A 22,074-nucleotide genomic window follows, 5' to 3' on the forward strand; every position below is an offset into this window, starting at 1 on the left:
ATTGTACAAGTTGAACAATCAAAGGTGTGACACAAATTGTCATACCATGCAAACATGTGCACAAAACAGAAATGGTAGATTAGAAAAATACCAAACCAAGCCTAAAACATCCATCAATGTGTCAAGGATCATCATGTAAAATTTCATGTCCATTGGATTAAAATCAAGCATTTCATGATAAGATGAATGGAGCAAGGTCACAAGTGTACACATGATCACAAAGTCTAGCACAATCCAAAATTCAGCCATGCACAACTTCAAAAATTAACATCATCAAATAGAGGACATCTCAATGAACAAGTAACAAAAAACCAGGGATTATTTGGAGCATTTTTTAATTTATTGTGAATTTTTAAAGTTGGAGAAAAAAAATGAAATCCAAATGGACATGTACATGGAAAATAGGAGGGAAATGTAGAAAATGGAATTAATTTTGAAAAGATGCTTCACGCTGGAATCGAACTTGGTCCAGATTTAAATGAGGCGTGCTAAATAAAAGAAAATCCAAAACGCCACAGCATGGAATCGAAGCGTGTAACATGGATCAAACGAGGCCTGGGCGCGTTCTTCATCAAGAACCCTAGCGAACCAGGTTGGACGCTAAGCCGTCACTATGTCGTCGCTAAGATGAAGATCTTCATCTTCTTCACGAAGATGATGATGAACAGTATGAAGTTCATCAAAAAAATTCCAGAATTTCTCAGATTTCAAAATTTTTTACATCATTTAAATCCTCATGTCATGTAGGTTATAGATCAAGCAATATTTCATGTTAATTCATCATGATTCATGCAAAACGAAGCAAAATCAAGTTAACATTCAAAACTTCATTTAAGCATATCTCTCTCAATAATGTATCAAATCACACGAAATTTCCACCAGAATCATCAGTAAACAATGATCTACAAGAATATGCACATAAAACGGAGAATTAAAAGGATAAAAAATGTGACCTCTTGAAGAGCAGATTCTTGAAACGCACGATCCAAGGCCTTGAATACTCCAAATCAACTTCAGAATACTTATGATGATGTTTGGTGAAGGAATTGAAGCTTGAAAACGTGTAGATCTAGCTTATCAATCAACTTCCATTCTTGATTTCTTGAACTCCAACTGCTTGATTATGCACGAATTCTTCAAACAATCACTGGATTTACACTCTATTCAACTCACTGATCATGAATCTTCAACAAAAACAAGGTGCTATGTTGAAGAAATTTGAATTGTGCTTGAGAGAAAATTTTGGAGGCAAAAAGTTCTAGATCTAGAAAATGGTGAAATGATCCAGTCCCTCTCAAATTCTGTTAGGGTTTCTATTTATATGATGTCCTAATCTCAATTTAATTAAAAGTTAATCATGTTTAGTTGAAATTAATGAAAATAAGGTGTTATGACCAAAACTTGAAAATTGCATGGTGCATGTAGTAAACCCACGTGAACAGTGTCATGTGCTTGATCAAAGTCACTCAAAATCACTTTTTAAACACATTGGCAATGGTAGAAAGTTCTCATGATACACCATTTTTGAATTAGCCATTTTCCCTCCAAAAAAGTCATGAAATAACAAATGATTATGTGATGAGATTTTATGTAATGTGAAGCATGATTTGGAAATTAGAGGTCAAGAGAAGAATATTGCAAGAAGAGCCACTCATTTTGGAGCTTTGGTTCAAAAGTTATGCTCATTTGAAGTTTCAAGCACCCTTGGCAATGATTTGATCATATCTCCTCACCCACACATCAGATGCTCATGATCTTGGACATTTTGGAAATGGGAGAGAGAGATCTTCAACTTTCATGTTGGACAAAATTTCATTTGAATCTTATTTGATGTTGGAAAGTTGATTTGAAGTTGGATCAAAAACTTGCCATTTTTGGAAAGTTGAAATTATAGGTCACTTTCCATTTTTGGAAACGTTTGACTTGACTTCAAATTCTTCAACCTTGATATTTGAAATGATGAATAAGCATGATTTGGACATGAATGGGATGAAGAAACTCAATTTCTTAATTCAAAATCCACAGTTGACTTTTCAGTTGACTGCATTGGCCCTTAGGTGACCTGAAATTGTTTTGATGAATTTGGGGCCTCACCCACTTGGGAATTTGCTCCAAAATGAACCTATAGCTCAAATAAGCTCCATGTAATGATCACATGATCCACATACCAAGAAAATACCATCTGCTCTTTGTACCATGAATTCACCTGATGCCTTGACTGTTGACTGCTTAAGCTGCAAGTAACAAGGGTTAATGACATATTTTTGTACATTTTTGGTTAGTGATTAAAAGGAAAGCAATGATATACAAATGCAAGAAATGCTTGGTGATCAAGAACCACTCTCAAAGGGATCCCACCCACAGGGAAGGAAGCAAGGTGTCCAATGATCCTTGAGGCAATGCAATGTCATGATATGATGCCATGAGGGATCTTAGGGACAAAATTGGGGTCTTACAGATGCCCCTGTAACACCTCAAAATTTGCCCTCCTCTCTTGGGACTAGCTTAGCATATTGCATTTCGTTTTGCAGGACTTTAGGCATTACATCTTTGCATATCATGTGAAATAAGCAAGTCATCCTCCTAGGTCTTTATCAGAAGATAGAGGGGTTAAAAGATTCAAGCCTGAGGATCTCATGAATTGATCACTAGCCATCTGAGGGTTTGTGCTCCAATTAGGGTTTCTTGGTTCCTCAAGGAGGTTGAGTATTATCTTGGTTGAAATGGTACACCATCATCATCATGGTTCATTATTCCTGATCAGATTCCTTGGGATTAGGGTTTTGACCTCTGGTCAACCCTAATCAGTTGCATTCTACCAGTCAGGGTTTCTGCAAGGATATGAGGTCTTTAATGAGATGGAGATCATCATGTGATTTTATTGAGCTTGTATAAGCTAGGGTTTCATTTTGGTGCCATTTCATCAAGTGGTTGAGGCTCAAAATCATCTGTGCATGTTCAAGTCATCTGTCAACCACAAAAGTCAACTGCAAAGTCAACTGTTGGATTTGGAGGTGGGAAGTGGTCAGAGATACCTCATTCATGTTCAAACAAGTCGCATTTGACATTTCAAACACTCACTTTGAAGAATTTAAAGTCAGGTCAAAACTTGCCAAAAATAGTAGGTGACCTGTAATTTGAACTTGCCAAAAATGGAAAGGTTTTCAACTCAAGATTACATCATCAAGAAAGCTTCAAATGAAATTTTGTTGAACATGAAAGTTGTAGATCTTTCTCTCTCATTTCCAAAAAGTCCAAGAGCAAGGATTTCTCATGTGTGGATGAAGAGATATGATCAAAACTTGACAAAGTGTACATTGAACTTCAAATGGGCATAACTTCTCAACCAAAACTCCAAATTGGATGGCTCTTTTTGCATTGTTCTTATTTTGACCTCTAGTTTCCAAATCTTGCATTACATGACATGCATTATCATCACATGAATATTTGGAAATTCACTTGATTTTTGGAGGGAAAATATGGAATTTAACATTGGTGCATTATTTGAACATTGTGCCATTGCCTTTAGCTCCAAAACAGATTTTTGAGTGAAAATGAATCACAATTCGTGTACTGTTCACATGCATTTTCATGCATAGGGTGAAAATCCCAATTTGCATTTACACCTCATATTTGTTAATTCCATTTGCATTGGCTTAAACTTGATTAAGGCATGATTAGCAGAACATATATAAGCCTAATCTCTAACTGTTTTTCAGTTAGCTTCTCATAATTTCAGATCTAGATCTCAATTCATCAAAAAAATTCTCTCAATTTTCTTTCAATTTCTTCAAACAATTTGCATTTCTCTTGGTTGATTCATCATTCTGAAGCATCATTGAGCAAGTTTGGAGGTAGAATTCAAGAGAATCGTGGCACATGGAAGCATATTCAAAGCATGAAGCATCAATGGTGATTTGAAATTCTGGAGGATTCGTGCACAATTGAACTTCAAGCTTTCATCCAATCAACTTCACAAGCTTCAGAGAGGAATATTGGAGCATTGCAAGGCTTGAATCAACACAAATCCAGATCTGCTCTTCAAGAGGTCATTGAATCGAATCTCTCTTTTCTCAAAATTATTGTGCTATTGTTGTAGATCTAAGTTTGCTGGTGATGCTGAGCTTTGAACCATGAATTTTAGTGCAATATTCATTAAGTTAGGGTTGATTAAAGTTTGGTGTGTGAAAATTCATTTGCTCGATTCCACTTGTGTATGATGATTCATGATTAGCTATGCATGTATTCTTGATGTATGATGAGAGATCTACACATTGATGTCCTTAATTTCCATTTCTGGAACATTTGTTCTTGGTGTTCTTGAGATGCTTCACTGTTCATGCATGGTTCGATGAAGAAGATGATGATTTAGCATAGGCCACGGTTTTGATCTCATTTCTCCATAGAAAACCGTTCCTGTATGTTTGTGTTAGGGCTTTAATCTGATTGGTTCATGCTTTTCTCCATGCGCGCGTTCTGATTGGCTCCCTTCGTTTGACTTGCGCTGACTGCCAGCACATTAATGAAACGACAGCGTTTCATCATGCTGAGCGCGCCAATTCATTTTGAATTGGTCCATACTTCGATTCCCTGCAGCGCCAGTTTTCCAAAATGCTTCATGATTTCTCTTATTTCCTTCCATGATTCCATATGCTTACTTCATACTTTTTTTAATTTTTCTTCAACTTGCAAAATTCATATTAAATTGAATAATCATCCAAAAATTGCCAGGTTTTTTGAATTGTGTTGCATTTTTTGTCTATTATTTTTTTATCATTTTTCCATGAATTGTGCTTGGCTGGATAATTTTTTGTGCTAGGATGTTTGGACATGTATGCTTACTTGACCTTGCTTTGCCATATCATTTGTGAAATGCTGGTCTTTGATCCAATGCTCGTGAAATTTTGCATGCTATAACTAGGCTCATTACTTGACATTTTGGTGTTGATTTGGTATTTTTACCATTTATCATTTCTGTTTTATGATCATGCTAAGTTGGTGTGACAATTTGTGTCACACCTTGTGATGTTCAACTTGATTGATGAGTTTGCCATGCCAAATGATATCCAATTGCCTTGATTTTTTGTATGATGCATGTTATGGATGTTGTGATTACTCATGACTTTTGTTGGAATTTTTGGGATCATTTCTGATTTAATTGAGATTTTTCATTCTGGTTGGTCACATTTGAGCTTTAAAATTGCTTTGAACTTCATTTGATCATGAAATGCTTGATTCTTATCCAATGAATGTGAATTTTTGCACACTATTTCTAGACATGTTGAATGATGTTTTGGCTTTGGTTTGAGGTTTTTACCATGATCCATTTCTGTTTTATGCCTATGCTAACTTGGTGTGACAATTTGTGTCACACATGAGCTTGTTGTGCTTGTCTTGACTTATGCTATGTGATTGCCATGCCTAATGATGTCCAATGCCTCTAATTTTTTGTGTGATGATCATGTTGTATGTCCTGTTTACTCATGAATTTTGTCAAGATTATTTGAATCATCTTTGATTTAATGTGCATTTGTTTCTTCTGGTGTCACAATGTGGTCATAATTTGCATACCTTGTCATGTGTGGTTCATGAAATGCATTTGGTTAATGATATTAATATGGGACCTTTTGGATTGTGTTCTTGATTGCATGAAGTTGATCCATGTTAAATTTCATGTTCTGTTTTGAATGTTTGACCCTCTTTTGACCCTAGACTTTGACCTAGTGGTTTGGACTCACTGTTTGGGTTGTGGATTTCAGGTTAAGAAGCATTACCATGGTGAAAGTGGTTCACCCATTTGGATTGATTAGTTGATGTATGTTGGCTAACCTTATGTTGTTTTGTAGGTTGATGCCAAGTTATTTGTGTTGTGCCTATTATCTTATGGCTTGCACATTGGTGCTTGATGCTTTGTCTGATTGTGTGATTGATTGTTGTCTGTCTGTTTGATTGACTTGTAAACTGATTGGTTTAGATTTTTTTCAGGTACCTAACTTGCTTTGAGTTCTTTTAAACTTGCTTTGCTAGCTTGTGGGTTGCTTAACCTAGGTATAACTCTCTGACTTCATGTAGTCTGGAAGACCTGTCCTGTTATGTGGGCAGGCACCTGTTTGAAGCCCTCCTTAAGAGGCAATGCTTGTGTTTGTTTACTTTTGTGCCAAGCAGGAAAAGTCCTCTTATGAGGCAATTGGCAGATAAAAGAGATGTGTAATCCATCTCCTGCTACTCAGTGTGTCATTCACTTTGCTCACACACCTTGTGTTGATGCATTGTGGATAATAACCCAAGATCATGTTGTGTCAGTCACTTGTGGAGAAGAGTTCCTACATTCTGAACTCCCACATCTTCTATTCTGAGTCAAGCTCTCCCAGGCCAGGGATAAGAGCTGTGAGGTCTTATCCTCACTTCCCGTTTCATCTGCTTCACCCTAACTCTCAATGTTAGGGTTAAGAGCTAACTACACCCGATTCCAGTTGGCTTGTGTTTCACAGCCTAACCTTGTATGAGCCCATTTGTTTGCATATAGTATGTGTGCTTGCTTTTTGTGCTTGTATATGTTTGCTTGTGCTGTTTAGGATAGCTTGCTGCCTGTGCAAGTTAGATAGAAACCTCAACCTAGGACCGTTGTGGATTGCATGATAACTATTAGGCTCGAGTCAGGCTCCCTTCTAGTTTGTCATTTCCTAGTCTCTGGTTAGGTTAGAAGTTTTTTCCCTGTTCAGGGGAACTACGTCGCCCTGATCCTCATACCAGATGAGGTACGTAGGCAGGAGATCGTACAAGATCTCTCCGGGAACCCTTTTCCTTTTTTGTGTGTGTTTGCTTGACAGCTAGCAGCCTCGAGTACCAGACTCCCTGTTAGCTTGTTTGTTCAACTTTTTTTGTTGCTTTTGACGACTCAGAGTCCGGTTAACCTCTTGTTTTCTTGGAGTCTGACGTAAGTCCAGCGATTGGCAGTCGGTTTCCTGAGTGTGTTTGTTGGTTCGGAGTCTGATGTAAGTCCAGCGATTGGCATTCGGTTTCCATGTTTGCCTGTTTGTGTGGAGTCTGACGTAAGCCCAGCGATTGGTAGTCAGTTTCCTGTGTGGGTTTTGTTTGGCGTGCGTTAGCCGAACTATGGTAGCTCTGATTCTCATTCCATATGAGATACGTAGGCATAGGATGCGATATCCTAGCGAGCCCGTTTCCCCCTATTCTTCCATCTGTGTTTTATTCCAGTGTGTGTGTGCATTCTTTTGAGCAGTGTTTAGCAACCTTTCTTCTATCCTTTTGAGCGTGGATCCCGTCGAGTACGACGGATGCGTAGGGGTGTTAATACCTTCCCTTCGCATAACCGACTCCCGATCCCATCTCTCTTTGGTCGCGAGACCATGTCTTTTCCAGGTTTACTTCAGCGTTTCCTTTCCCTCTTTTGGGATAAATAACGCACGGTGGCGGCTCTGTTTGTTTGTTTTTCCCGCCGGTTGTTTTTCGCGGATGCGACAACCCCTATTTAAGGTCATTCTAGCCGGAGAAGTGAAGGTTAAAATATTTATCTCGACGCGGTAGAATGGGCTTAAATAACAGTAATGAGACAAATTTTGGTCCCTAAGAGACCTCATGATGCAAATGTATGAATGCAAAAGAAGCAACTCTGTGGGAATATAGGTCCACAAAGAAGAAAAGACAGTCCATCAGAGTAATACACTCACCAGGAACAGAGACTCTAACAGGACTCTTATGGGGATAAGAAGAAAAAAAGAATGTGTGAGCAGGACACGACTCTGAAATAGGGGAAAAAGAATTGACACTGCGTGAGCAGGACACCACTGGACTGGAGACCTTACTGGGGAGTAAAGGACTCACACTGGGGAAAAGAAGTTCCAAACGGGACAAAATCCAATGGAGAGACTCAAGCTGACTCAAAGATGCGTGCATTGGGGAAAACGCCAATACAGCAAAACTATCCATAAAGGATACTTCGGATAAAAATCCGGACTCGGACTGGGGAAAGATTCACACAGAACCTCCCTGCCGGGGAAACCCGCATATATTGGGGAAAACGCCAATACAACAAAAAGGGTAAAATCACAACAAGAACTCCACTGGGGGAATGTCTAACAAAGAGACTCTCCTGGGAAAAAATCTGCAAGATGAGGTGTTACCGATTACTGGGTAACAAGCTCAAAGAGACATGTGATCTAAACACCGATTACTGGGTGAAAGAACAACAAGCTCAGGAAGAATGACCATCTAAGACCGGTATAAGGGTGAGAGATATCAATCAACCAAACATCTGAGAAAGACCTGAAAAAGGTACATCAACTCAGGAAAATCTGACTCACAGGGGACCAAGGTCATAATAGGGAGCAGAAATGAGGGAACACCAGGGATACCGGTTACTGGGTATATAATAGGTGACCGACCAAAGCGTGAATTGGTATATATGCCAAAACACTCATCATCCAAAAGGAAGGCTTGAAAAAGCAAATCGACTTACAGGATGGACATTCGACTCCGCAACGGGTAACCGAATCTTACTCAAATGGGGAAGGACAAAAGGCTTCAACCAAAGAGTGCATGAGATATATTATCCATTACCGTCAGAACGTGGATAGCATACTCGCATGAGATACATTATCTATTACCGTCAGAACGTAGATAATATACTCGCATGGAAGGAACACCAGGGATACCGGTTACTGGGCATATAATAGGTGACCGACCGAAAAGAGAAACAATCGTTACCAACAACAACAGGGTAGACGAAAGATAACTCACTGGGGATAAATTGCAAGCATACGACAATTATCCATGAGACATATCACCGGTTACTGAGAGATACGCTCAAAAAGAAGGGGAAAAAATATTCGATTCCGCAAAAGGAACACGAATCTTACTCGACTGGGGAAACACAAAAGGCTTCAACTGAAGAGTGCATGATATATATTATCCATTACCGTCAAAACGCGGATAGTATACTCGCATGGAAGATTATCCACAACCGGTTACTGGGATAATAAAGGATAAATCGACCGAATAGAAAGGCATCGGGATACCAAAACTAGGTATATAATGATGACCGATCAAAGGGAGCAACAATCATTACCAACAAAAGGGTAAATGAAAGAGGACTCACTGGGGATGCATTGATAACCATCAATGATCCGGGGAACAAATCACTGGCAAACGGTGAAAGGACCCACTGAGGATAAAATTGCTAGCATACGGCAATTATCCACAAAAAGACTTGCTGGGGATACAATTGCTTATTCAGAGCAAAAACCCAGAAGAGAGGGAATATCAACATCGAATATTGGATGAAGATAACCAACAAGAGTAACCATCATCGGTTAGGATGAACAACAAGGTTAACTCTGCAAAGGGGAGAACAAAGGATTTACAACTATCGAATACTGGGTAGAAGACCAAAGACTCTGGCTGAGGAAACAAGAGGTTTACCACTACCGACTAATGGGTAGAAAACCAAAGACTCAGCTGAGGATAAAATTGCTAGCATACGGCAATTTTCCACAAGAAAGCACAGACTCCGATAGGGAGACAACAACAACATAAGGATTTACAACTACCGAAAATTGGGTAGAAGACCACAAAATCCGCCATCAACCAGAATGAACCACAAAGGTTACCTCTGCTAGGGGAAAAGAGATAGGACTTACAACTACCGGCTACTGGGTAGAGAGCCAACTCTGATGAGGATACAAAAGTAGGGTTTACAACTATCGAATACGGGGTAGAGAACCAAAGCCTCTACGTGGGGAGTGAAAGGATCACAACTCCGCACGGGAAAACAAAATAGGGTTTATAACTACCAGGTACTGGGTAGAACACCACTAACTCTGCTGGAGAGCAAGAAAAATAGGATTTACGACTACCGAATACTGGGTAGAAAACCACCGACTCTTGCTAAGGAAAAACAAGTTCACAAATACCAGATTCCACAAAAGGGAAAAAAGGGTATACAGGATTTACAACTACCGGCTACTGGGTAGAAAACCACAAAGATAGGACTTACAACTACCGGTTACTGGGTAGAGGCCCAAAACTCCGCTGGGGATAAAATGAACTATTGTCGGTTACTGGGCGAATATTCATTTATTCCACAGGGAAGCACAAGAGACAGTTGAGAAAAGGCCAGTTCAGGATCAAACCAAAAAGGCAAACTGAATCAAGACTCGTCCTAATGAGGATATAACTCAATAGGGAAAACCCATCCCAATATATATGTTGAGAGGAAACGGAAACAACCGTCATCCACGAGGATATATCTCAGTGGGGAACTGCAGAAGGAAAGACAGACACTTTCTGCTTATGGGGCCGACTCTATATTGAGAGATTAGACACCCAACATCTGCTTAGGGAGATCTATATCACCAATAGCAGGAGACAACAAACAAAAGATATATGGCAAAAATGCAACATGAATATCTGAATGTTGAAAGTATGCATGAATATGCGTGATTTATGTTTGATGAATGCTGAAAAAACAGACATTTCTAACACAAACAGGTCCAGGAATCAAACGCCCGGTACTACACTTCCAGAGGAAAAAACCAAGAAATCCAACTGGAAAGCCAATCTGCTGGAGATCTGAATGCTAAAAAGCAAAGATCTGCTGGGAAAAAATCCTGAGATATCAAGAAATCACAAAATCTCTGAGCGATGGATCATCAATCAACCCAACTGGGGAACAGAAGTTCACAACAGGCAGAAACTGCCACAAAAGAAAATCTGTTGGGGAAGTGGAGAAATCACGAGATTCCTGCAGGGAAATCAGTCTCAACTGAAAAGAGCTCACTGCACGGGTGATAACTGCCACGAAAGCAATTCCAAACATCTCCACTGGGGGGAAACCCACTGAGGGAGAAAAGATCACACAAGTAGATTCTGCCATACAAGCCACTCTACTGGGGATCGAAACATCAGAGAATCACCAAATCTCTGCATATGAGGAATCATCACAGATACAATCCGCCATACCACAAATCTACTGGGTATTTATCTGAGGCAAAGAAGGAGAAAATGGGGATCAACCACCAAAAACCAAACCTAACCTTCCAAAAGGAACCATAACTGCTGAGGAGGAAAGAATCACTACTCTGCTGAAGGGAGGGGGGTGAAAACCTCAACAAACACCTTGATGGGGAGAGATAGCATAGATGAAGTACATCATACCAACAATTCCACTGGGGATCTATCCGAGGAAAATGACGAAGTACCGGGATGTCACCCACCAACTACCGAATCTTCTAAAAGGAAAGCACCCATGCTGGGGAGAGAATATTGCTGGAGAGGAAAACTGAAGTTTCCAACAAGCACTCTGCTCTGGGAACACAAAATCTCAACAGAAGCTCTTCTTGGGGAACAACCCCAACAACAATCTAGAGAAAGAGGATACAACCATGCCAGGAATATGAACAAATGTCTTACCCTGTTGGAAATCATGCCACCCTTGGGAGAGCACTGAGAAATTCTTAAGTATCCTTTCATCATTATGAATGTTCACTTTGTTTAAAACAAATTTTGAAAAATTATTTGTTTAAAACAATGACATTTTATCAATTAAAACATGCAAAACATTTTTTGAATTGAAATAAATAAGAGTGCAAATAATTGGATAAAAGCTCAAATTTATTTGATGGAATGGTAGCCTGTAAATGGCAAGACTCCATAGATCTGTACAAATTTGAAATCGGTGATATATATTGGAAGAGGGCTACATTGAACATAATGATCCTTTCTCTATCAATTTGAATCCGATGTATTTGAAGCTTCAGTTGACGACGAATCAAGAATCTCTGACGAATAGACGACTGCGGAACAGAAAGTCTTGTCAGGATGCAGTTACTTGCCAAATCCCTAATTTTTGCCTAGATTGCCCCAGGGTGAGGTACTCAATCTAGCGGGATGCAAATATTCTTTTTTCAAGCCTCTAACTTTTGCCTGGATCGCCCTTTCGGGTTTTCCACCGAGACGCTCATTTTTGCCTAAGCCTCCCTTTCGGGTTTTCAACTTAGCGAGCCATTCTGTTTTTATTTTTATCTTTTTTTTTAGGCAAAGTATTTCTTGACTGCATCTGAATTCACAGGACGAGTGAAATCCTCCTCATCCATAGTTGTGAGCATCAAAGCACCGCCTGAAAAGGCTCTCTTGACAACATATGGACCTTCATAGTTTGGAGTCCACTTGCCCCTGGAATCGGGCGCGAAAGACAAAACTTTCTTGAGCACGAGGTCACCTTCTCGGAACACACGAGGCTTGACCTTCTTATCGAATGCTTTCTTCATTCTCTGCTGATATAACTGACCATGACACATGGCAGACAATCGCTTCTCTTCAATCAAATTCAATTGGTCATAACGACTCTGAATCCATTCAGCATCAGTCAACTTGGCTTCCATCAAGACTCTCATTGATGGGATCTCCACCTCTATTGGGAGCACAGCCTCCATGCCATAAACAAGAGAGAAAGGGGTGGCCCCTGTTGAAGTGCGGACAGATGTACGATAACCATGCAAAGCAAATGGCAGCATCTCATGCCAATCTTTGTACGTAATTGTCATCTTCTGGATAATCATCTTGATATTCTTATTAGCAGCTTCAACAACCCCATTCATCTTGGGTCTGTAGGGAGAGGAATTATGGTGTGCAATCTTGAACTCAGCGCATAACTCTTTCATCATCTTATTGTTCAAGTTAGATCCATTATCAGTAATGATCTTATCTGGCACACCATAACGGCATATCAGCTGATTCTTGATAAACTTCACGACCACCTGCCTGGTCACATTCGCATAGGATGCGGCTTCAACCCATTTGGTGAAGTAGTCAATTGCTACGAGAATAAACCTGTGTCCGTTGGACGCTCTCGGTTCAATCATGCCAATCACGTCGATTCCCCACATAGAGAAAGGCCATGGTGATGAAATTACATTCAGAAGTGTCGGAGGAATATGAATCTTGTCCGCATAAATCTGACACTTGTGGCATTTCTTCACATATTTGCAGCAGTCAGACTCCATTGTCAGCCAATAGTAGCCTGCTCTCAACATCTTTCTAGCCATGGCATGTCCATTGGAATGAGTACCAAATGAACCCTCATGGACCTCAGTCATCAACAGGTTTGCTTCGTGTCTATCCACGCATCTGAGCAAAACCATGTCATAATTTCTTTTATACAGCACTTCACCACTGAGGTAGAAACTGCCTGACAACCTTCTCAGAGTTTTCCTATCTTTCACAGATGCCCCAGGCGGGTAGACCTGGTTCTGGAGGAAATTCTTGATATCATAATACCAAGGCTTGTCATCATGTACTTCTTCAACTACAAACACGTGAGTTGGTCTATCCAAACGCATCACGGTAATATTGGGAACTTCATTCTAATACTTGACTACAATCATTGAAGCAAGCGTAGCAAGAGCATCTGCCATCCGATTATCTTCTCGAGGAATATGATGAAAGTCAACTTCTGTAAAGAACGTTGAAATCCTCCTCGCATAATCTCTGTACGGAATGAGACCAGGCTGATTCGTCTCCCATTCACCCTTGATCTGATTGACAACCAGGGCCGAATCACCATATACATCAAGATGCTTGATCCTCAGATCGATGCATTCTTCTAATCCCATAATACAGGCTTCGTACTCAGCCATATTGTTCGTGCATTTGAAAGTTAGCCTTGCTGTAAACAGAATATGTGTGCCCTGAGGAGTAATGATTACTGCCCCAATACCATTTCCGTACTGATTTACAGTGCCATCAAACACCATCGTCCATCTGGAACCAGGTTCTGGACCTTCATCAAGTGTAGGCTCATCACAATCTTTCATTTTCAAATACAGAATCTCCTCATCTGGGAAGTCGTACTGAACAGACTGATGATCTTCAATCGGCTGGTGTGCCAAGTGGTCAGCCAAGATACTACCTTTGATAGCTTTCTGAGCTCGATACTCGATATCATACTCAGATAACAACATCTGCCAACGGGCAATTCTCCCAGTTAAAGCAGGCTTCTCGAAGATGTACTTGATTGGATCCATTCTGGATATCAACCAAGTTGTATGATTTATCATGTACTGGCGTAAACGCTTAGTAGCCCAAGCCAAAGCACAGCACGTCTTCTCAAGCATAGAGTATCGAGACTCACAATCAGTGAACTTCTTACTCAGGTAGTAGATAGCAGATTCTTTCTTCCCTGATTCATCTTGCTGACCAAGGACACAACCCATCGAATCTTCAAGAACAGTCAAATACATGATCAGATGTCTTCCTTCTACAGGCGGAGACAAGATCGGAGGTTCAGACAGATACTCTTTGATACTGTCGAAAGCTTTCTGGCAATCCTCGGTCCAATCATGAGACTGATCTTTCCGAAGGAGCTTGAATATCGGCGCACATGTGGCAGTCATGTGGGATATAAATCTGGAGATATAGTTCAAGCGGCCAAGAAAACCTCGGACTTGCTTCTCAGTTTTGGGTGCAGGCATCTCTTGTATTGCTTTGACCTTTGCAGGATCAACCTCAATACCTCTTTCCAACAACTTGCCAGAACGGACTCCAAATGTACATTTGTTCGGATTCAGACGAAGCTTGTACTTCCTCAGACGCTGAAAAAGCTTCAACAAATGCTCAATATGTTCAACTTCCGTTCTTGACTTAGCAATCATGTCATCAACATAGACCTCTATCTCCTTGTGCATCATATCATGAAACAAGGTAGTCATAGCACGTTGATACGTGGCTCCGGCGTTCTTCAAACCGAAGGGCATCACTCGATAACAGAATGTTCCCCAAGATGTGATGAATGTTGTCTTCTCCATATCCTCGGGTGCCATCTTGATTTGATTATATCCGGAAAATCCGTCCATAAACGAGAAGACTTTGAATTTAGCTGTATTGTCTACCAACATATCAATGTGTGGTAGAGGGAAATCATCTTTTGGACTAGCCTTATTCAAATCTCTGTAATCAACACACATACGAACTTTTCCGTCTTTCTTAGGCACAGGCACAATATTGGCCACCCATAGTGGATATGTAGAAGTCACCAGAAACCCCGCATCAATTTGCTTCTGAACTTCCTCTTTGATCTTCACTGCCATATCTGGATGAGTTCTTCTGAGCTTCTGCTTCACAGGCACGCACTCAGGCTTCAAAGGCAGGAAATGTTGCACAATATCTGTATCTAGACCCGGCATGTCTTCATACGACCAAGCAAAGATATCGGAATAATCTCGTAGCAAACTGATCAACCCCTTCTTGACAGACTCTTCAAGGAGTGCCCCAATCTTCACCATTCGAACACAATCTTCAGACCCCAAGTTGATTGTTTCCAAATTCTCAAGGTGCGGCTGAATGATCTTCTCTTCGTGCTCAAGAAGACGGGTAATCTCATCAGGAATCCCTTCAACATCATCTTCCTCTGCCTCGAATACAGGGAATTCAAAATTGGGAGATGGCGTTGGATCATTATGTTCAATGGGTTTAAGAATCAACCTGCATAATGATTTTGGTTAATGAAAAAACTTTAGAATTTAAACAAGCAAATCATTATGCAGATGAAAAGATTGCTTTTATTCTTGTTTTTAGGGTTTTTTGTGATCACCGATTTCATGCAAAAGCAAAAAGTGAAAACAAATGGAAAACTAAATGTTTAACATGCGTTTATTGAATGAAATATCATTATATATATGATGCCAACAATGTCATCACTTCTCCTTTTGGCATGGGAGAAGGGTTTTTAAACAAAGTGAACATATTACGCTGACTTATGAATGACTGTAGGAACATCCACAGCGACCCAATTGTGGCAGATCCCGCCAGGAATAACAAAGTTGCCAGTATCCTCTGCATCCTCTTCCAAGATAGCAGCAGCTTCTTCAGCCTGATCAGCGTGGATGAAACCTCCACTCTTGAACAGCCCTTTGTCATTGAAGACTCCAGAAGAATAGCCAATTCCAGCCCGGGACTTATTGTCTTCGATCTCGATCATCTTTCCTAAACCAGCAACTGCACCATATTCAATGGCCACTTTTGCATCTCGATAGGAAGCAGATGAAGGATACTTCTTCTCAATTGGCTCAGCAATAGACAAAGCTTGGAAAGGCATTCCAACTTCATCCTCAGCATCAATATATGAGAAAGAAGACAAGTGGCTAACCAGGAGAGCCTTTTCTCCCCCTACCACGACCAGTTTCTTATTCTTGACGAATTTCAGCTTCTGGTGTAGGGTGGATGTCACGGCGCCAGCCTCGTGAATCCATGGTCTACCAAGGAGACAACTATAAGATGGGTGGATATCCATAACTTGAAAGGTAACTTGGAAATCACTTGGTCCAATCTTGATTGGGAGATCAACTTCCCCAATCACAGTCTTACGCGACCCATCGAAAGCTTTCACAACAACACCACTCTGCCTCATGGGAGGCCCTTGATATGACAATCTAGAAAGAGTGGTCTTTGGCAATACATTCAGAGATGACCCGGTATCTACCAGCACGTTGGACATGGCATCGTTCTTGCAGTTCATGGATATATGTAAAGTCGTGTTATGGTCTCTTCCCTCCTCAGGGAGATCGGCGTCACAGAAACTCAAAGTGTTGCAAGCAGTGATGTTTGCAACAATGCTATCAAACTGTTCAATTGTGACGTCATGATCAACATAAGCTACGTCCAAAACTTTCTGCAGAGCCTCCCTATGGGGTTCTGAATTCAGAAGCAAAGATAGCACGGATATCTTGGACGGCGTTTGTAGAAGCTGGTCTACAACGTTGTACTCACTCTTTTTGATGAGCCTTAGCATCTCATCACAGTCTTCATTCACAGTGCCACTAGGGCCAACAGAAGAAGTATGAGTCTTTTGTACAGAGGAGGGTTTAGCAACAGCAAGTGCCGGGTTCGGAGGATTAACAGCATTCCCCATCGGACGCTCAACAGAGTCAGCCTTAGCCTGAGGCTTCGACGCTGAAAACACGCGACCACTACGGGTCAACCCGCTCACATCAGCTATATTCACGACGGAGGATGAAGGAAAAGGCACTTCTTTCCCATCTTCCACAACAACAGGATTATAGCGGAAAGGAACCGCTCTATCTGAAGAATAGGGCACAGGGCCTGCAGGCTTAATCACCAAAGAAGGAGAGACCTTCTGCTTGCTACCATCATAACGGATGACAACAGGCTCCGGAATTTTGAACACAGGAGAAATCACATTCACCTCTGGTTCATCTTCATCAACATTTCTGTTCTGAAGAATCTCAATGGTCCCATCATCTAGCAACTCTTGCAGCTCTCTACGCACTTGGCGACAACCCAGACGATTGACGGAGCAGATACGGCATTTGTCATGGTCGTGCTCCATATGACTGTAATCACACAGCAGACGATGCAACTCAACCAATGACTGTCGAATATGGCTTACATATTTGACCTTATACTTGCCAGGGCAACCCTGGACCATGTTAACCGACTTCCCATGCTCGGGCAATGGGTTCTTCGTAACATTAGGGCCTGAGTCCTCAAAGCTCAGAATGCCGCATCTCATAAGGTCTTGCACCTTAGTCTTCAACGGATAGCAGTTGTCTACATTATGGCCGGGAGCACCGGAATGATAAACACAATGTTGGTCGGGCTTGTACCACCACTGCGGGTTACTAGGTACAGCCAGAGGGTCCCTAGGAGTAATCAATTTCCGCTCTATTAAAGAGGGATATAGCTCTGCATATGACATAGGAATCGGATCGAAAGTGATCTTCTTCCTCTCATAACTCGTATTAGCCTGATTACTGTTGTTGCGAGGCTGGTAAGCCTGTTGCTGAGGACGATGTTGCTGCTGATACTGTTGAGGTTGTTGATTGGAATGCTGATATTGCTGATTGTCACGGAAGACAGGTGCTATGTGAGCCACCTGATGCTGATTGCTGGTATGATGCACAGGCTTCCTTTTGGCAGAGGGTCTTCTGGGTTTAACATGGGACTGCACAGCATGTGCCTCCCCATCTTTCTTCTTAGCGAACGCCCCATACCGCTTGCTAGAAGAGCCTTCATCCTTGGATAACCGTCCTTCACGGACTCCTTCCTCCAATCGCATCCCCATGTTCACCATCTTGGTGAAATCAGAGGGAGCACTAGCGATCATCCGCTCATAATAGAATGAACTCAAAGTCTTCAAAAAGATTTTGGTCATTTCCTTCTCTTCCAGCGGAGGAGTAATCTGAGCTGCCAGCTCTCGCCACCTCTGGGCGTATTCTTTAAATGTCTCTTTGTCCTTCTGGGACATGGCTCTGAGTTGATCACGGTCAGGAGCCATATCCACATTATATTTATACTGCTTGACGAAGGCTTCGCCAAGATCGTTGAAGGAACGGATGTTTGCACTATCTAGGCTCATATACCACCGAAGAGCTGTACCGGACAAACTATCTTGGAAGTAATGAATCAGCAGTTGATCATTATCCGTCTGAGTAGACATTTTCCTGGCATACATAACCAGGTGACTGAGCGGGCAGGTGTTCCCCTTATACTTCTCAAAGTCAGGGACTTTGAATTTGACAGGTATCTTAACACCGGGAACCAAACATAATTCAGCAGCAGACTTGTCGAACAAATCCTTTCCTCGAAGGGTCTTCAATTCCTTGCGGAGTTCAAGGAATTGGTCATTCATAGCATCCATCTTCTCATTAACATTTGGGCCCTCAGACGGCTCAGAATGATAGATGGTGTCGTCTACCCTAGGAATGGCATGCACGACAGGAGGAGGCATTGCAAGGACCGGGCTAGATGTCGGCATAGAAGCAAAGGTTGGAGCTGGAATATCAGGCATAAAACCAGGAGGCATACCCCACGGAAACCCAGCTGGCATGGCTGGCATGAAATGGGCACTAGCAGCTGGCACTGTCGAGGAAACCACTTCAGATATAACAGTCCTCTGGGGAGGAGTTGCAGGTGGTGGAGACGGTTGATTCTGAGCAGCTAAGAATTGCTCCATCAGGGCACTCAATCTAGCGATCTCTTCCTTCAGCTCACGGATCTCTTGTTCAAGTTGATCCATCACTCTTGCAGAGTTGGCTCTGGTGTAGTACCGATGAGTCAGCTTGTCTTCAAAATAAATGAAGAGCACAGAGTTAGGCCACAGACAAGAAGACCGGGACAACACCTGCTTATGCAAATGATGCATGCAATGCTCGTGCACATGCTTTGTTTTATTTTCGAAGGAACTTTAGGGTATTATTTGCAATTTTGAAATATTAGCATTTTAAATCGCATATGGAAAATATCTCATCAAATATATTTGAGACAAAGAAGTACAGCATTGATTCATTATATTACAAGAGAGAAGGAAAATAAACATCCTATGGATCCCTAGAAGCTCGGGATGCCGGAAGATAAGCTGCACGAAGCCTCTTGATCTCTCTCTCGTATGCTGCTTCCATATCCGTCTTATCTTTGGCGAGTCTGTCATACCTCTTTTTCCAGAACTTAGAAGACTGAGGAAGTAGAGAAGTCCAAGTATCATCAGGATTATCAATGACCTGATGCTCGAGAAACTCGATCATGGCATCTTTCTCCTTGATTTGCTGAAGCAACTCTTCTCTTTCACGGATCCAGGCACGTGAAAGGTCTTCGTCTCTCAACTCCTCTACGCCTTGGTTAGGGAAGGTTGACGGCCCAGCCACAACCAAAGGTGTAGGTCTCGGATAATCATAAGGCATGAGATACTCAGATGCTCTCTTCCTCACCCAAGTAGTATATGGCTTCAGAGCTATGCAGTTCTTCAGACCCAACTCACTTCTACCCTTCTTGTGAATCTTGCGCCAAGCGCGGACCATCCTTGCTTTCAGGCCTTGGGGATCTTTACCCTCCTGAAAGAACACACCTTCTAACAGAATGTTATTAGGTTTATCCTTTAGGGGGAACCCAAGCTGACGACGTGCTAACACAGGGTTGTAGCTAATCCCACCACATGTACCAAGAAGAGGCACATTGGAGAATTCACCACAAGAATCAATGATATGGACACCATCATATGCACGATCATACCAAGAGATATCATCATTAGTGAGAGACATGAGCCTCGTAGACCACCGTAGACATCCCTTGTTCTCCTTGAAAGCGACCGTCTGAGGTAAGTGAGAAATAAACCACTTATACAACAGAGGCAAACAGCACACAATAGCACCACCACCCTTTGCATTCCTCAGGTGCCACTACGCCAAATAAGGGAAAAGAGGGCGCTTATTTTGGCCTATAACAGCGCTTTTAAGCGCCCTCTAATCTGGCGCTGGCATAGGTAAAGACAGCGCTTTGTTCTCCTGGAGAAAGCGCTGTCTAAAGTGGCCACATTATAGTGCGCTTTAAGAAAAAAGCGCCCTCTGGAGTGGTCCATAAAGGGACACCTTAGAGGGCGCTTTCTGGAAAAAGCGCCCTCTAAAGTTGTCAGTGTAAAGTGTTTAGAGGGCGCTTTCTGGAAGAAGCGCCCTCTAAAGTTGTCATTGTAAAGTGTTTAGAGGGCGCTTTCAGGAAAAAGCGCCCTCTAAAGTTGTCAATGTAAAGTGTTTAGAGGGCGCTTTCAGGAAAAAGCGCCCTCTAAAGTTGTCAATGTAAAGTGTTTAGAGGGCGCTTTCTGGACAAAGCGCCCTCTAAAGTGTTAGTTATTTTAAAAAAAATTGTTTGAAAAACAGTGGATATATATTTAATTGGTAACCTGTTCGCATGCTGCAAAAGTGTAAAATTCATATTGATTTCATCCTTTAATCCAATGTTATACACCATTAATCCATTGACATATACAACATGAATCCATTTATATACAACATTAATCCTCCATATATACAACATTAATATATGATTCTTTGATCAACAATATACAACAACATATTCTCAAAGTACTACAATTAAGAGAATAAAACATAGCAACCAACACCCAGTGACCACTGTATCCAAAAGCTGTCTAGTAGTTCTAACCAATACTAAACAAAAACGCCCATCCACCCATGGTGGCAAACATGTTCTGTATATCCAAAAGCTGTCTAGTAGTTCTATCGCACATCCATACAAAATAAGGCTCAACCAAAACAACAAATGGCAGCATAAGTAGTCCCCTGCAAAAAGAACACGTCCAAATGCAAATAACACAGAACTGTCAAAAGGCGATTGAGCAACAAATAGTAAACAATGGCATAAAGTTAAATGACATAGCTAATATTACCTGAATTCCTGCATGGCTGTTAAGGTAAAAATCAAATTCCCTAGGGTGACAAACGCTGGTGTCTACCACGGTTCCTTTGACAATTTAGAACAACAAAATCAGCAAAACGTGATAAATTCAAATGATAATATATACCAGCTGCGTTGAGAAATATATTGAAAAAACCTGGCATAATATTTCCACTTCTATCGGTCTCTTTGGGGTTGACAGGAAAGAGACGGGTGTGATGTCTCTTTTGGACCACTACAAAAGTAACTTTAGGTAGATACCCATCCTCTATTGAGACACAAGCCTGATGAAAAAAAATTAAAAATTAAACGCAGAGAATTTAGTGGTGTATTTTATGAACGACAAAGTAACAAGAAATCAACTTTGAGAAGTCCTAAATTCTGCCTACAATACAGGGCTGCAAAGTTGATGCAACAAAAAACATATAACAATATATGGTAAGTACCTGTATCTCCGACCATATTTTTTCTTTGCCAACCTTCAAGTCCGGACTTCTCCAATTATCACATGTAATCGGAATATGTTGTCGAACAAGGAAACCAATGTAACTTGCCAACATTGAACCCTTATCTTTTGAAGATAGAATTGATATATGTTTAGATGGACATGTTCCATTGTCGTAGAGGGATACTTTCAAATATCCAGCATCATCATCTACGCGAATGAGGCTTGACGACAATAGAGCATCTCCATCTAAACAAATATCCAGCATCATCATTTTACCTGTAAAAAAGAAAACAATTAAAATCAGATGACAAATGTAAAAACAATTAAAATCATAAAAGTCATTTTACCTGTAATAAAGAAAACAATTAAAATCATTTGACCTGTACCTTTTTCACTAAGTTCTCTTTCTT

General features: G+C 41.1%; 1 long non-coding RNA gene across 1 annotated transcript; it reads right to left on the reverse strand.

Moving 5' to 3' along the window:
* Positions 1-20,919: 20,919 nt before the first annotated feature.
* On the reverse strand, positions 20,920-21,502 carry LOC127128880 (uncharacterized). The gene is made up of 3 exons (XR_007806070.1): positions 21,374-21,502; positions 21,209-21,282; positions 20,920-21,101 (listed from the first exon to the last, which is right to left on the reverse strand). It is a non-coding gene; the product is annotated as an uncharacterized LOC127128880 (long non-coding RNA).
* Between the last annotated feature and the right edge of the window lie 572 nt (positions 21,503-22,074).

The sequence above is a fragment of the Lathyrus oleraceus genome, chromosome 3, assembly GCF_024323335.1.
Source record: "Lathyrus oleraceus cultivar Zhongwan6 chromosome 3, CAAS_Psat_ZW6_1.0, whole genome shotgun sequence".
Classification (NCBI taxonomy): Eukaryota; Viridiplantae; Streptophyta; class Magnoliopsida; order Fabales; family Fabaceae; genus Lathyrus; species Lathyrus oleraceus.